The sequence below is a fragment of the Astyanax mexicanus genome, chromosome 6 (assembly GCF_023375975.1).
Source record: "Astyanax mexicanus isolate ESR-SI-001 chromosome 6, AstMex3_surface, whole genome shotgun sequence".
Taxonomy (NCBI): Eukaryota; Metazoa; Chordata; class Actinopteri; order Characiformes; family Acestrorhamphidae; genus Astyanax; species Astyanax mexicanus.
The window spans coordinates 48,177,815-48,196,502 of NC_064413.1; the positions used below are offsets into that span (position 1 = coordinate 48,177,815).

The 18,688-nt window shown below is 36.8% G+C and overlaps 1 protein-coding gene across 1 annotated transcript in view; it reads right to left on the bottom strand.

Annotated features, from left to right (window-relative positions):
* Nucleotides 1–18,688, bottom strand: part of LOC107197132 (uncharacterized) — a 180,286-nt gene that overhangs the window by 85,991 nt on the left and 75,607 nt on the right. The gene's annotated exons all lie outside the window — the stretch shown is intronic.

An 18,688-nucleotide genomic window follows, 5' to 3' on the forward strand; every position in this document is an offset into this window, starting at 1 on the left:
GTAAAAAATAATTTTGGTAATGGCAAATGGTTTAGATGATTGTGGACGACTGCAATACAAAATATCAAATTTAAAATATTTTCTGCATTTATAGCTACTTCTATAGAAAATAATATAAATAGTTATCATCAAAAATATATATATATCATCAAATATCTACATATTAAAATAAAAAAAGTAGTAGTTGAATCAAGTGTGTTGGAAGCAGGGAAGCAATAAAGGTGCAGCAAATAGTGCCACCAGGACAATAATTGAGAAATATTGGCATACACCAGTGCAAAAATGGGGAAGAACTATGATATTAATATCATATTTATATCAACAGATTGGTACAACAGATTTTCTGCATTTGTAACTCTATAGAAATGAATATATATTTAATTAAATAAATACAAAATATTAATTTAGAACATAACTGGTTCAAGTAGATGTACTCCCAGTATCTACATATTACACATGTTTATGCATTTATATCAGCACATACAACATGATCATGACAAATATCAGATATCAGCATCAACATTCACTTCCCATATCAGTGTATAATAATAAAGTCATTTATTACAATATATGAATTTTATTTTTTAAAATATGTAACACAAAATATTTGTTTCATAGAAAAGAGGATTCAAAATCCTTGTCATGGAGATACAGCACCCCAGAGAGATCATATATAACACACCTGACTCTAATAAATCAGATGCCCCTGAAGGGCTTCATTACCTGGATCAGGTGTGTTAGATTAGAGTCAGAATTAAAGTCTGCAGAGCGGGAGATCAACAGCACCAGAAAAGCTCACATATACAGCTCGGGAAAAAATTAAGAGATCACTTCAGTTTCTGATTCAGGTTGTCTAAATTTGCTATTTATAGGTATATGTCTGAGTGAAATAAACATTGTTGTTTTATTCTATAAACTCTTCTTCCAAATTCCGAATAAAAATATTGTAATTTAGAGCATTTATTTCCAGAAAATGAGAAATGGCTGAAATAACAAAAAATATGCAGTTTTTACACCTCAAATAATGCAAACAAAACAAGTACATTAAGTTTAAAGAGTTCAGAAATCAATATTTGGTGGAATAACCCTGTTTTTTGATCACAGTTTTCATGTATCTTGGCATGTTTTCCTCCACCAGTCTTACACACTGCTTTTGGATCACTTTATATAAATTTAAGCAGTTCAGCTTGGTTTAATGGCTTGTAGTCATCTATGGTCTCTTATTTTATCCCAGAGCTGTATGTTTCATGAGCACTATATTTTCGACCAATAATTTATTTAAATTTGATTTACTGACTGAAAATGTAGGATGATAGTATTGGTACATTGATTGCAATAGATTTGGTTAAACCCTGAAGGGGTTTAGAGGTGGTTAATCAATATCAGATTCCTGTCAATATCGTAGATAATTGCTTGACATATTGGACAACATCTGTCAGAAACAGACAGATGTTTATATTGGACCGATATTTAAAGATGTATTTATTGAACAACAGAGGAGTAGAATGTTTAGTGATGCTGAAGTAGTGACATCAAATACATTATCTATAATTCATATTACTGCAGAAGTTATATTACAGTATAATTATATAGTATTTAGAAATTCAGCTGAGAATATTCTTAAGTTGTTTTCACACCTGTAGTTGGTTTAGACTGGTCCAAATCAGTATACGAGCAAAAATGAACAGAATACTACATTCTAAATAAAAATGTTATTTGACTTGTAAGAAAAGTAAAACTCTTTTGGTGCTACATAGAACCATACTATTTAATAATTGCCTTCATTGTAGATTGATACTAAAGTCTTCAAAACTATGAACATCATACAGACTTATTTAATGAAACAAAAAGTTTGAATTAAACCAGAATATGTTTTATATTTTTGAATTTGTCAAAGCTCCTCTTGCTTAGATACCATTTTTGCTCATATTGGCAGGATTTTCTCAGTCAGCTTTATGAGGTAGAATCACCTGGAATAGTTTTCAGTTAACAGCTGTGCTAAACTCGTCAAGAGTTAATATTGATGTGTTTGAGAGCATCAGTTATGTTTTGTAAAAGGTAGAGTTTGTATATATTAGAACAACTAAGAAAAGAAAAAAATACTTAAAAAACGAAGGTCAGTCAATCTGAAAAAAAAAAATTGAGAACTTAAGTGCAGTCAGTCACAAAGACCATCAAAAATGCTATGATTAAATTCTCTCTCATCAGGACCGCCTCAGGACAGGAAGAGCAAGAGTTACCTCTGTTGTACAGGATAAGTTCAACAGAGTTACCAGCCTTAGAAACCGCAAGTTAACAGCACCACAGATAAGAGCACCTAAATGCTTCACAGAGTATTTAAGTTACTACATGATTCCATATGTGTTCCTTCATGATCTGGAGGACTTCAGTATGTACGAAAAAACAAAAAAACTGGCCTGTTTTAACAATCTGCTGCAAAAATGTGAGCAACGACAAATCGGACAACTTTTTGTTTAATTCTACAGCTACATCCCACAGAGGAAAATCACCCAAACTGCCCAGCTCTCTCTCTCTCTCTCTCTCTCTATCCTCAGAAATAGATAGCAAGAATAAATGTACTTGCAGAAAAAAAGGATTCCTTAAAGTGTCTATTTAAAAAATATAGTCATGTTTAAAAGACAGCTTGTCCACTGAGGACAACATTTAACATGTATCTCTAGCTAATGTAGCCTTTTGTAATAAACATGTATATTTAAATGAATATGAATAATTTAGGTACTACTGTTATATTTCATGGTCTATTTCCTATGTCTTTGCCTTTATTTTTCTGTTTTGTTTTAGTCTGTGACATATTTAGACAAAACAATAGACAGTTTATATAGAAAAAAATACAAATAAATAATATACACATCAAATGGACCTGGGTTTGATTAGTTTTTTTTATGTGGCCCTTTTAAGTTATTGCATTGGACAGCCCTGTTCTATAAGTTTTTCTTCTGAAAAATATGGTTCTTTTCTGATCATTTCTAAATGCCCTACTGGTTAGAGTAGTGGGCCTAGGGACCAGAAGGTCAGTAGTTCAGTCCCCCAGGCTGGCAGTTGTGGGCAGGTTGGAGCAAAGGATCCTTGTCCTCCTTTAACTAACCCTCAGATGGTGTGTTCACCACCACAAATGGGTTAAACATGGCGTAAATTCCACTCTCCCCTTGTGCAATAGCTATAAAGAGTGTATTTAATGTTTATTTTTCAGTACTGGAAAATATCAGAACAGCATCAGCCCACATTTTCATTTCACAGCATCCTCAGTTCACTTTATTTTATTTCAGTACTGGAAGATTCATTTGAATCCCATTCAAACTGGGATAATAGAGATCGTACATCTTTACATACAGAACCTGCCTGAAGGACTCTTAGTAGAAATGCATGTGTTTCAGAAACTAAAAAAGAGTTCTGTAAAGTGTGTTTTTGTGCTGCACTGATTTTCATACTATACCCCTTACCTTAACTAAAATATAAAAAAATGCACCTTTGTTTAATGTAATAGCTAATTTTTGAAGGGAGATGTTATTGTTATTCTTAAAAAAGTACCGTAATTAAACTTTTGTTCTTTTATTAACTAAAGCTATATTGGAAAAAAAACATGTATTGTGATATTTTGTTGTTCTACAATGTATATTGCAGTATAAGAAAATACAGTAATTTTACCACATTTCTTCAAAACCCTGTGATGGTATTAGTATTTAATAAATATAGTGTAAATGGTCACAGTGTTAAATAATTCAATTTATGTCTCCACTATTGGAGTAAAATAAACAAGATTGGGCAGGCAGTCATGCAAAATGAGAAAAATTGTAAGATTTAGTATCAAGCATGCTATAGCATAGCATGTATGATTAAATTAGCTTTATGTAAGATTGCATGCATTGTGATTTGACTATTGCATATGCACACATTGCATTGATGCTGTTAAAATGATATATTGGGAAGCCTTAGTTTGCTCAAATTTTATTTGAAAAATAAATGTAAAAGAAACATTATTTTGCATATTTGATAGCTCTAAATGGTGTAGTTTGTTACAATTTTGGCACATTTCTTTTTACAAATGATGTAAGAGCAAAAGAGAATCACTCTTATATTTGAAGAAAATCAATATTTCTTTTTTTTACAATGTTTCCCAGCCCTAGTTCAGTGGTAACAACTCAGTTTAGCTGTAGTACTCATATCTCTGGTGGTATTTGGGTGAAATCTTCCACAGATCTTCCAGAATAGACCCGGTGTGTTTACCTACTTCACAGAGAAAGACGGTAAATTGCACCCTTAGAGAAAGCAGCTTCTAAAAGAAGAAACCTGACCCAGCTAATCTGTGCCAGGGTTAGAGCTGGAATGTTTTGCCAAGGTTTGGCCACTTCCCCAAACATTCAGGAAAAGCGCAGCCTCCTGATTTCTGCTTTTCCCTGCAGTCAACACTTACATCACATGCAAATCAAAGCCACGCAAATTACCCATCAGCACCCGAGGCTGCCCTTGGCACTTCATTAGCATCGTGTATTTACATGGCTGTTAGATGATTATTTGATACAAATAAGATAATGTTCCCCATTGCACACTAATCAACAGGGCTGTGCAGAATTTATTTAATTATCAAAATATGAGTCCTATGAATTAGGCAGTGTGTGATAAATCTGTTTTTGTACTCTATGGGTAATGTTATAATCGGTGGTTTAGATTAGATAACACAGGGAACATGGTAATCCTGAGTTAGTGCCTAAAGCAGGGAAAAGCAGTGTTCTTTTTTTTTTTTTTTTTTTTAGCAATTCTAAGAATTTGATGCCCCTTAAGTCTCTAAGACATATAGTGGGTGCATCCTTATTGTGTATTTATTGGCTATTAAATACTAACTAGTTTTTGAGGATGTATTATGGATAAAAGTGTAAAAATTGAGTATACTGTAATATCAACAATACATACTCAAACGTAGTGGGTTTTTAAGTGTGGTAATAATTACTATTATCTATGATCTATATTATCACTATATCCTAAAAAGCTACTCATGTCTGGAACAGTATTACAAAAAATTGCATAAAAGGATGCAGCAGAGAAAAGAAACGTAGATTAAAGTAAACTTTAATTGTTTTTTCAATGCATAAAAATATTAGTACATTAAAAATGTAACGTAAATACTATTGCTTCATTACTTGTTTTCCTTAAAAGCCCTAAATCTTTCCCAAAAAGCAAACTTTAAAAATGTATCTTCAAATTATTTTTCACAACTATCTCTGACTGGACTGGTAAACTCATTGCCCCTAAAGTTTTGTAAAATTATCGTCATCTGTCCTAATAGTGAGATAATCGATAGCTAATGTTGGTTAAGCTAATCATGAATATAAAAGCTTTTTACAAAAATAATTTAACCACAGCCCAAAAGTTACTGTAATACTAAGTTAAAATATACTTAGATTTTAACATTTAATGAACACTTTGTACTATTAAAATGGCAAAAATGATACCCTAAATGTAAACTATGATTCCGTTTCTACATTTCTATAATCAAATTATGGGGCTTTACCCTGTACAAATGTGATACCGTGAAGTGAGGAATGTAAATTTTAGTAACTCCAACACCCCTAAATTCACATAGCCTTGGCATGAGCATGCTGGTGTTCAAACTCACTCATAAGATAACACCTCACAACTTCTACAGACATGGGCATTCCCAAGCTATCTCTTGAGATAACACTTGCATACTGCTACCCCGTGACTTTTGGCATGTCAGTGTATTAGGCACAGTGCCAAGTGTAGAAATATCTGATTTTAAAACAACGTGTTGTACGATAGCGTTTAGCCATTTTAACACAAAAAAACCTTCAACCATGTTACCTTTAACCCTGTAACCATGTAACATTTTAAACGGGCACCCATTCCCGAAAATGACTACTTTACATTGAGTCATGTGGTATTGTGTTAGTGTAGATGATTCAGCAACAGGAAAGGATCTTACAGGCACGTACACACACACACACACGCTCAGCTTAGCCTTCCTCAAACCAGTATCTGAGCAGTGCTGATGTCCAAGATATTGTTATGCAGCACCAGATAGATACACAGATACATCAAACCCTTAAAGGTCAAGTAGTCCCAAATCAATCATTAAACATAAGAGAATTCCAGCCTATGCTCGATGATGTACTTTAGTGGGGGGGTGTAAAATTTTATACATGTCTATCCATGTCTCCAGTGATTATTACTAATAGTGATAAAATCTCAATAGTATGGCAAATTTGCTGCAAACTGACACTAATAAGAGAGATTTCTGTATTTTGCTGCATATTTTAGGTACAAGCACAACACACACTTTCCCATATTCATCTTGGGAATGCCCCAAATCCTGGATTACCCTTGGCCGATAAATCACCTTCAACCATATGGCACGCTTCTTAACCTAATGTACTGGGAATACATTAATAACTATAGGTCGCCTATGCCTTTTCACCTCATCGTAATTCAGGGCCGAACGTGGGATCTGGGCTGAACCCTCCACAAAGCAGCGGTGACCTTTGCATGCAGACTGTGAGGTGAACAGCTAGGCTAGTCTCATCATATTTGGTGCCTTGCATTTGCTTGATAAGTCCAAAGGTGAGCCGTGGAGCAGAGCACATCGAAATTAAAGGCAATGTCACGGCATCAAAGCGTGTCTTTGCCAGAGGGCGCAGGGCGGGGGAGAATGTGGCGTGTTTGAAGCGGCGCTAGTTAAGTAGTGGGAATATGTTAAAGAAAGGAAAGTGAGAGCGCTGTTTATCCAACTTGTTTAAGTCTGAAATGACAGAGTGGAAAGCGGCAGTTGTGTCAGTATTTGCCTTCCCGTGAACGTAGAGCCCTTTTTGCTTCATTTTTGCAAGGTCAGACTGTGCATATCATCAGCATATATGCATACCATCAGGATTTGATAGTATGGGAAGAGACAGTAAGATGGGTAAGATGGAGAGAAGTTTGGGTGACTTCTGCTCTGAGCCAGAAGGACTCATGCTGCATTTACACTGCTCTGTCGTGTCATTTTCAATAGAAAAGCATTGGTTCTGTAAGAGGCAGGCAGTGCATCATGGGTCCAGCATGCTGAATCCACAGGATGTGGTACAACAAAAGTTGAGCCAAAATTAACTTCATGCTAATTTATCTGTCCTAGACAATAGGGGTGCAGGAAAAAATTGATTCGAGCTCAAATCGCGTTTCTAACATTGAATGATTCAGAATCGATTATCATTTTCAAAAAATCATTTTTTTTGCGGGTGCAGCAACTTTACTACGGAGCTTTTTAACTGTCGCGCGGAGTTCAGCTACTGTCGCGCGTAGCTTTTTAACTGTCGCGCAGAGCTCAGCTACTGTCGCGCGGAGCTCAGCTACTGTTGCGCAGAGCTTTTTAACTGTCGCGCAGAGCTTTTTAACTGTACCGTGGAGCTCAGCTACTGTACCGTGGAGCTCTGCGAGACAGTAGATAAGCTCCGCGGGACAGTAGGTGAGTGTCACGAGACAGCAGCAACAGGACAGGGAAAGTTTTTGTTCTTACTGCCTCTCCCTATTAGGCTACAGAGGGTCGTGTAGTGTCGTGTTACAGTGTGTGTTGTTGCGCCGCTAAAGTATGGAAGATGAAGAAAAAGAAACCCAACCAATTTGAAAGAATCTGAAAAAAATCTAATCGTGACCCCAAGAATCGATTCTGAAGCGAATTGTGGGATTCCCAAAGATTCACAGCCCTACTAGACAATGCCTCTACCCTATCAGAAGAGAGAAGATGTTTGCCTAATATGTGTCCTTACTACAACATAAGAATTACGTTTGCTTTTTTAGGATCATTGTCCTTTATGATCCATCCCTGTCAATTACAAATTGCAGGGACTTAATAAACCCAATACACTGGGGAGAAAAGTTGCAGAGAGTGTTAGGGACTTTGGTGAACTTTGAACATACTAATATGTAATTTTAATTAGAAAAGTTAGCACTTTTTAGCCTATATGCTGCTCACTAGATTAGTGTTATGATGCTCAGTCAAACATTTATAGGCTAAATTTATAAGTTTGCATGAAATATAGCTTGTATGAAACCATTTCACGTTTAAACACACACATGATTTAATCATGCAGGAAACACTGTTGTTAATGCCCACATGTGGATATGCGGCCAACATCATGTTAGTTGATGCAACAGAGCAAGGTAAATGCTTCCTGGTGCCCCATGATGGAAACATATCTCTAAAATGCCCCCTAGAGTGGCAGAAAAACAGACAAAGTGCTGTTAGCTGCCCTTTATGTATAAAAAAAAAAAGAAATATATGTGGGTGCCTTTTCCAATAGAGAAAATTGGATGTGGTGCTATATGGGGCTTTCATACAGGTGAAAAAACTAATGGACTAGTGGAAGTGTACCACAAGATTAAATCTGCCATATAGGTGCCCATCACAATGGGATAAACTGTATTTGTTTGGCAAAACAAATTAAATTGTTTTTAATGATTGTACAAAGTTTTAAAAGTCATTTTCATTCTTAAACAGGCATATTGTCCATCTGTTTAAGTTTTAGTCACAGACCCCCCCTGATAGATAAGGCAAGCACTGAGTAATTTTACTTTTATATTTAAAGTGACAGTATGTAAGTTTTGAGGATTTGGGGAATTAGTGACCTCTCTGGTGAGAAAGTGTAATTGCAATAAACATGTAGAAGAGTGCTTTAATTGCAGTGCTAATGTAAACTAACTGTTAAGTGAATTTGTTGAGTATATTTAGACATTGTTCTGTAAATGTTGTTCATTTTTGAAATACTGTAGAGAAATTTAGAGAGCAATTATGCCCAACAAACCTACCAGACCACTGTGTTTTTAGAATTAACATATTATTAGACCTTGCAGGGATGGTCATGCCAGGACACTTATTTCATTAATTAGAATATTTCGTCCCCTCCTATTTCAGGAATACCACTGCTTTTAATTTAAAATAAGAAAATAAATATTAAGGGGCTGCTGCTGTTGTGTGTGTATGTAAACCTCATCATTGAACACAAAAGAAAGACTTTAGGCATATTCACTCTGCCAAAATTTTGTTATTTCATTACTTTTTGAGTATACACAGAAGATTGGAGTCAAACGGACATGTCAGTCATTTTTTTATTTCAAGGAATCAGTTTTTGTATAAAGAAGAACAATTTGACAGGGTTGTATATTTCATGATAAACTGGCTGCCACATAGTCTGTTATCACAGACATCAGTTTTTCAACAGTAAATTACATGGCCTTTCTGGACCAGTGAAAGGAAATTAAATATGCTGGATGGGTGGACCGATTATGCTTGATGCCAAAAATGTAGAAAACAACAACTGTTCACATTGCCACTTAATATGACAGTGCATTGTTTTTGTGGACTAATGATTAAATGTAATGGAACAGAATTTTTAGATTGTTAATAATTAGTCATTTAAAAAAACAATTAAATCACAAATTGTAAATCACACTTAGTAGTATAGTGTTGCATTTATATATACAGTGCATACCATATACCCACCAAACATAACTTCACAAGATTGGAGTCAAATAGACACATCAATGTATTTTTTTTTGTATGTAAAAAGATAAAGAGATAAAAACAAATGTGACAGGGTGATCTATTTCAGAATAAACTTGCCAGCACACTCTCTGTTATCAAGCTTAGACCTACTAACTAGGGCTGGGGCGACGCGTCGACATAATCGACGTCATCGATTACGAAAATACATCGATTTGCATAACGTGCGTCGGCGCGTCGTAAATATGTTAATTAACACGGTAACATAGAAGCATAGAACTATTATTTAATTAAAATGATTTTTAAGAACAGCTAAACACAGTTCTGCAAGTCAAACGCGGAGGAGTTCACGTGCGAGAGAGAGAGAGAGAGAGACACACACACAGAGAGAGAGAGAGAGAGAGAGACACAGAGAGAGAGAGAGACTCTCTGCTGAATCTGACTCCCGCTTCGCGGACAGAATCGGCACAACACCCCCGCTGTAGAACTGCGGTAGTGAAAACAGCTACAAAAAAACGCCAGCGGGCATCTAAAGTTTGGGAGCATTTCACGCAAAAGGGCAACAATGTGGTCCTCTGCCATATGTGCAAAAGGAGCACTTGAAGCGCAAACATCCAGGAGCACTATGTCAACAGGGTCACACAGTAAGTTACCGTTTACATCAGGGTCTCCGCGTGTGTCCTTAAAAAGACTTAAGGCTGTCTACCAAAGGTTTTAAACCTGCCACAGGCAGAAATTATACATTTTTGGTTTATATTTGTGCATGGCATTTCACAGTTTCCAGAAACAGTAGCATTATTCATAAGTTCAGGTGTTTAGCTAAGCTAGCTGCCTTAAATTATTTTAGCGCTGCGGTGTTACACCGTTTTCTGTCACCGTCGGAATTTTGTGACCAGTGCTCACGGTTATGAGCGTTCATTGGCAAAACGGAAGCTTTCTATACCTACACCTTACCCTCAGCCCTAAACTGAACCGTTTTGGCCAGTCGGGGTAAACATTAGAAACGAACACGTTTCGAATCGGCCAGTGCACCGGTCTGCTGAGAACTACTTGCCCGTGGTCACAAAATCTAGCGGTCACAGAAAACAGTGCAACACACGGTTGTGGTGTATGGGAGCTTATCCATTTTTAGCGTTATAGATCTAAACGTGTTGTACATGTAAGTGATTATAAGTGTGGGGTTTGGTTTAGTAGGCTTGTGTTGCTGTTGTTGTTATTATATATAAATATAGTATTTTATCGTTTGCTTTAAAACGTAAAATAATAATTATTTAAATATGTTTCTCAATAAATAGATTAGTCGACTAATCGAAAAAAATAATCGTTAGAATAATCGTTTAAAAAATAATCGTTAGGGACAGCCCTACTACTAACATCAGCTTTTCAACAGTAAATTAAGTGACCTTTTTGTGAATATGGAAAGAAAATTCAATTTAGTGATGGGGTGGACAGGTTATACCTGAGAAGATTTAAAAAAAAGCAGTTTACCTGTGTTAAATAAAATCAGAATTCTTCAGCTTTTGAACGTTGTCTATTGTTAAGGTCTAAATAACATCACTAACTGTACATACTGCCACAGTAAATAATTTACTATAAATAAATAGACTTTTAAGATGTTTAATAATTATTTTTTATGTTAATTTAAGTACTAACTGTACATTACTAACTTGTACTCAGTAACAGAGTGGTGCATATATCCATAAAGCACACCCCTTTATAGCTGCATCGCAATATTCCTCCTGTCAAAATTCAATTTAATCAAATTTCATTAATCACTGAGTCTTTTCATGTGATTGCTTTTTTGTTTAAAGAAAAATAATGTTTCGGGGTGGTATATTTCAGGATGAACTGGTTGTCACTCTGTCTGCTATCAAGATTACACCTTCTAACATCAGTTTACAGTTCAACTGTAAATTAAGTGACCTTTTGTAAATATTAAAAAAAAATTCAATTCAGTGGTAGGGTGGACAGATTATGCCAGATAAGGCCTGTTGAACTATTTATCAGAGCTGAATAAATGCAAAATTCACCAGCTTTTGATCAGTGTGTCCTGTTATGGCTTACATAATGTCAATTACTTTTCATATTGCTGCTAAATGTGCACTCTTTTAATGGTTAGATAATTTACTTTGATAGAATCAATTTTTTTATGATGAATATTTAATTTTATCGTTTAAACACATATGCCATATACTGTTCTCTGTTGAGGCTAATTTATTGTATACACCAAAACTTGCAATAGTATTTAGTGCTTTATTTTGACTTGACCATGGGTGTGGAGTGTAAAGACTTCACATTCATCCTATCAAAAGGCATTTAATCAGCAGAGGCCTTCATAGCTGCACCACAAATTCAAAAAAAGTGTCCTTCATCGCCTGTGTAGAGAAATTTATATCTCAAACACAAACCGTTACATGCTACGGACTCAAACAATATTTTTTCAGCATTTAATTTCAGCATTAGGTGGTACAACTATAGTATATAGTATAACGTCAGTATAGTTCAAAACATATGAAGATACATTGCATGAATCCACAGCAGAAGTAAGGGGGCCAATAGTGTAATTTAGAAATAAGAAGTCAGCTAAGCTATGTGTCATTGCTGACAAAGATGTGCAAATGCACACACACACACACACACACACATAGAACCCTCTGGAGCAGATGAGCATGAATCTGTTGGCTTCATTGCCTAATGCCATGTGTGGGTTAGAGTTGAACATAGCCTCCAGCTTTTATCACTGAAACAATTATGCAATCTTCATATTTATGTTCCAAAATCTAGAAGAATGTTTTTTTTCCAGACAGAAGGGACAGTTACTCCAACAAAAGCAGTGCAAACACTTTTTAATACCCTTGATTTCAGAAGAAACAACAAACGTTTGTCCATATACTGTAACATATATGTTCTCAATGACTACCAGTCATAGATGGTCCATGGCTTATCTGAGATTTCAATGTAACTTCCACTGAAATGGCTCATCTTCACTTCAGGAAACAGCCTGGATAAGATTTGGCATGCAACTGTAAAAACACAGCAGTATAAATACAGTGTTCTCACTGAATCATGATCATTATCATCCTCCTGTTTTGTCCATGTCCCATCCATTCATTAAAAACAAATATTTTTAAAAGGACTATCAAGGTTCCAAAGTGGATGCTTCACCCAATTAGCAAGCAGCAATTAGCGCTGATGAACACTGGAAAAAGGGAAAAAATAATAAAGGGAGGGGGGATAAAAGATCTGAGCATTTGGCAGAAAGAGTCTTGTGTGATTAGACACTTCTGCGCCCAGAAACGCAAGCAAAAGCGGTGCACTCTTCCTTTCAACACAGATTAATTTCCATCACAACAAACTAGAAAGGCTTTAATGGCTCATTTGAACAGGGAGACATAGCCCTTGGAGAGCTGCTTCCCCTCTAGCTGCGGGCAAGCACCAGAATTACACAGCTCTGCTGCTAGTGCTGCACTCGGTAAAGGCCACTTTGATGGCCAGAGTGTCCATTTGGCCCCTCTTTTGTGGCATTGTTTAAGTTGACCTTGTCACGTGACCCACTGGAGACCAGAGGGCAGGCCTGGATCAGCTGCCCACTGACCCCTGTGTGACTTCCATTCACATGGTATAATTGCACGCTGACGTCTTTCGTCTGCTAAACTGACTGATGACCTTGTGGGGGCTGGACGCTACGGCCTTAATTCGGATGCACGCTCCAAAGCAGATGCTTAATGAAGTTAAACGCCTTTGCAACACCTGCACTCCTGGAAAAGAGGTTCTATATGGCTTTTATGACTTGAAGCAACAGCACAGTATTGTTGCTGTGTAGATCTGTTTAAAAGGGTCTATAAAGAACTGTGTACTGGGTTTTAAAGAACAGGGTGAAAGGAAGATAATAAAGTATACAGAGAAACAGACGGAGTCTGTAATTATATAAGTACAAAATGCTCCGATATAGTACTTTATTTGCAATTAGTGCATGAAAAAGATTTTAATATTATGGCTGAATACTGTGAAATGTCAGTATAGTCCAAAACATATTTTACATTCATTGCGCTATATTATTTGTTCACTGCTAATTTAGAGCTGTTAGATGATGCAACATGTAACAAAACAAAAGCAGTCTTAAACAGGTTTCATGAACTTGAGTTCAATGAGTTCTGTTTTCTTCAGCGGCTTTCCCAGTCACCAGATCTGAATCCAGTAGAACAGCTTTGGAATGTGGTAGTATCTTAAAAGCAGTGTTTACAACAATGAAGAAAATAGACTACTGTTTTCTAAGCAAAAGAAAGCCCTACCCCTGGTAACACCCAAGTCATGAAATCTAAAAAAAACCTTCCAATCCTGGATTTTGTGGCTACTGAAAAGTAATGTCCATGCCTGACAGGTAAACAGTCAGTAACAAATAAATTAGGAGTTGAATAAGGAGTTTTCAGTCTAGACTGTGACTATTCAAAATAAATAAACTATGTGTAATCAAGTAATCACTGACTAGATTAAGTTCCTCAAACAGTGAAGTACTTGAACAAGTTTGTGGGTGTGTGACTGTGTACCCAAAAGGATTTAGGCCCTGTAATAAAACATGGTATCATCTCATAATCTTAACCCAGGGGTGTATGAGTGCATGACTTTAGCTTTAGTGTTGTGAGTCATGCTGTATGTCAGGGAGGCTCACAGGCAGTCTGACAATAAGTAAACTGTGATTAGAGCAATTCTCATGGCTATTGGCAATGAGTCACAAGTGTAGAAATATCTCTCAGAGATTGTAGAGATTGTATTCAGGCCTGAATGGTCAGTCTGTGTGGTGTGGGAAGGTGACGGCACATTCCTTTGTAATGGTCCGCAAGGTTAGCACCAGTCTAAAATGTGAGCCAGGCTTTCTGTTTCACTCTCATTAAAGAAAGCCAGAGCTTTCAGGAGTAAACTGAAATGTTTAGACCCTGGAGATGCACTGAGATCGCTACTGTGCGCTAGCATTCATAACGGCTGCTGTTATGCAACAGCTATAGCATCAGATAATACCCAGTGCTGGGTTGCCTAGCGCTAACCCAAACACACTGTACACCAATTAATACCCTGTCAAAACTACACAGATATGCAGCTGGAAAGCTGCTGCCACTTGTCACAAGCTTTTTTTGTAAGTCAGAAATGATTACACGTTCACTCCCAGGTTATATAATTTATATAATTCGGCGGCTGTGTTCCTCCACCTGATGCAAATGTCGTCTCATCAAGGGAACTAAATGGATTTCGCTGAGATGCTCGTCCACATATCTGGCTCTTACAAGCCAGCAGGGCTTCCAATCTCAGAGAGTGTACCATCAGCACCCGTGGAGCGAACGGGCACCTATTAGTTTAGGTGGAGAATTTGAAATGCTTTCAGACGCTCTCGCCGCATGTCTCCTTTTTTCCAGGTTAACTCAAAGGCAGCTGCATTAATCACCATGACAACTCGCACCTCTCGGCCTCCTCCGGCCAGCCAAGGGGAGGAAAGAGACAGACGCCCAGTAGTGACCGTTCCCAATCCTGTGCCCTAACCTCTACTGAGACTGTGTCTCTGAATGATTCACTCGTCCACTGCTTCTGTCTGCCTATATCTCCTACGATCAACTTTGAGGAACATCAGTAGAATGACCAGGTTATTGTGATTAATAACAGTTTCCAATACAAAAGTTAAAAGTTTATTTTTGTCTTAATAAACAAATTTTATCTAAATATATTTTGCTCAATTAGTAATTAATAATTAATAATCATGTGTTCACCTTCGATAGGTGAATGGACGAATGGATGGATGAACAGATGGATCTCGCTCAATTATGCCGATTGTTTCAACTTTGCGAGAAGAGCCAATTAAAAGATATATGCTTATATGGCAACTATGTATGTATAAAAACAATTGGTTTAATTGTATTTATGTTATATATGTTGCATAGTATATTTACATATTTTTATATTTTAGTTACAATTACTGAATATTCTTTATTATGTAAACTATTAGCTCTTTATTGCATTATAAATGGGTGGAATTACTTTAATATTCTTTTATTTTATCTTTATATATGTGGCATAACAGTAAACCGGTCATTGTCAACAGTAGCTTGTTAACTGTTAATTATACTGTAAATACATGTTTCTAACAATATCATTTTGCAAAGTATTGCCAACAAACCTAATGCATTATCTGCTCATAAAATGATCATATATTTTTTTTTTTACAAGTATGTCCAGATCAATGTTTCATACAAAAATATGCCATTGGGACATGACATGGTTGTTTTCCAGGGTTCTGCTTGTACCAATGGACTTTATTATAATACTTCATTCTAGTATATATCTCATTCATAGGACAACAGATTGGTAGCCAGTTCATATAAAGGCTTTACGTAATGTTGCCTTTAGAGCCAGATATCTGGCTCATATCACCACTATGTGTTGGAAACAAAGGATATTTTACAATAAGAAATTATTATCATCATACTGTGATTCTGCGATACTCAATATAGGACAGGACAATTCTCTACAATACTTCACAGTATCTGTGTTACAGAAGAGGATGAAATTAAGTAAACCAGGAATTATGGATTTATTGGTGTAAATTTCACAGAATTTAAAACCAATATTCTTCACCGCAGGTTTACCCTATTTAGTTGATTATAGCGCCACCACATGCAGTAATAAATAATGCAGTAACTTAAAAGTCAAATAAAACTATACAGTATATTGTGATATCGATATATTGTCTCACCCTTAATCACCACTTATGTAAACAATTCTGTCTTTAAAACGCTAAATTTTACACCAAACCTTGCTGAATTACTTTGTTTATCTCTAAGACCTTTATTTCTTTACAATTTAGAATTTTTAGAAAAGACAAAACTAGTGGAATTCTCCTTCAATAAACTTGCTGGTAGTTGTGCTGAAAGCTATCTCTCTATTTTCTTCTTATTCTTGGCTTGCCTTGGCGTGCTGATGACTTACATTTACAGGTGAACTCGAGTTGGCTCGATGCTCGAGTCTGTTTGCATGTCCTTTACACCAGGAGCTTTCGCCGCAGCCATTCCATTAACCTTCAGGGCTTCTCTAATATCTGTCAAATCAGTTTTTTTTTCACAGCCAGTGATTTCCAAACCTCTTTTAACACTTCTGAAGGCACACAAGCAAGTATTTCTGCTTCAAGAGAGGAGAAATAATCTTGGTATGAAAGTGGGTGTTAACACTTATGTTAGACTGGGCTGTTTTTCAATTAATCTCTGACCACTAATGAGCAGGAGCTGCAGGAGTTGTGGAAATCATGGAAGAGAATATTAATAAATCTGCTTCCCCTTCATCTCTCCAGCTCAATGTACACCTACACTCACTGCATAGACCTTCGTGGTCACACTAATTAATTACTGACTGAAATTCGGAGGTAAAACATATCAAAGAGGAGATTTTGGGAAGGATTATTCGAGCAGGAGTGGGGGGTTTAGGGTTGGGGGGTTGATTCAGGCAGTCTAAATCAGTTCTTTTGGAAGGATATAAAATTTACCTGCTGAGACACAGTCCAGGACAGACAAATAGGAACAAGATTAGTAATTTTGTGGGCTCTCTTTGAAGTGACATTAACGCTAGTTTCATTTCTGACTTCTCTGTAAGCCGCACTGTAATGTTGACACAAGATACCGCCGAGTAGGTTGGGAAGAATTTATTTACCCATCACTTACTGTTCGAACAATCTCTCTGCGAAAGAAAGAAAAAAAGGAAAAATGCCCATACAAGAGAGAGCACGCAGAAAGAGAGAAAGAGAGAGAGAATAACCTTCATCGGATTTCAAAGGACACACAAAACTGATCTTCTTTTAGTGCGAAAATTCAGGGAGGGAGAGAAAAAAAAAATCAGCTTCAAGAAGTTCAAGAGGCCGCAAGCACAGAAAAGCGGACACATCACCCCTTTAAAAAGGGTCACCGTAAAGCCGATTTGACTTAAAGGTGTCATGGAGAAAGACAGAGAGAGAGAGAAAAGGTCTACCCTCTGTTTTCACCTGCCAGCGCCGTCTTGAGCGGAGATTATCACAGAGAGTGTCACGGAAAATCGCTTTATACACTGCTGCTATTTATTTATTTACACTCATAAACAAAATAAATAGGTGCATCCAGAAGGAGTCAATTGACAGAAACGAAACTTAGCGGGTAGTTGTGCCAGACTGTCAAGAAGCCGGTCATCTTTAGTGATGAGTCCAGAAAGAATTTTGTACAATGCCAGATCACCTTTTGGTCTTCATTACAGGAAACTTTGACAGCTTAGCGGTACTGCAACCAGTGGTTCTTTCTTTTTTGAGAGTACACTTTGGTGTATTAGTTCTATTTTTTTTACCCTATTTTAATTTACTGTCAACTGTTTACATCTTTGCAAACGTGCACTGCTAAATTATTATATACCTTGCACTGTCTGTATAGCTGACGTCAGTCATCTTCTCAATATGCCTTGATCCTTCACAGCATAGATTCAGCAAAGTACTGAAAACATTCCTCAGAGAGTCTGGTCCATATTGACATGATAGCATCATGCAGTTGCTGCAAATTTGTCGGCTACACATCCATGATGCGAATACCCCGTTCCACCACATCCCAAAGGTGCTCCATTGAATTGAAATCTATCTGGTGACTGTGGAGACCATTCAAGTACAGTGAACTCAATATCGTGTTCAAGAAACCAGTTTTATCCTGCTAAAAGTTGGTGCACTGAAGTCATAAAAGGACGGACATGGTCAGTAACAATGTGGCATTGACACTATGCTCAATTGGTACTAATCAGTCCAAAGTGTGGCAGGAAAATATCCCCCACACCATTGCAGCACCACCACCAGCCTGAACCGTTGATACAAGGCAGGATGGATCCATGCTTTCATGTTGTTGAAGCCAAATTCTGACCCTACCAACCGAATGTCGCAGCAGAAATCCTCAGAGACTCATCAGTCCAAATATTGTTTTTCGAATCTTCTATTTTCCAATTTTGGTGAGCCTCTGTGAATTGTTTCCGGTTCTGACAGGAGCTGCACCAGGTTTGATCTTCTGCTGCTGTAGCTCATTCACTTCAAGGTTGGACGTGTTGTGCTGATGTTCAGAGAAGCTCTTCTGCAGACCTCGGTTGTAACGAGTGCTTATTTGAGTTTCAGTTTTGAGTCTGTTGCAGTTCTATCAGCTCGAGCCA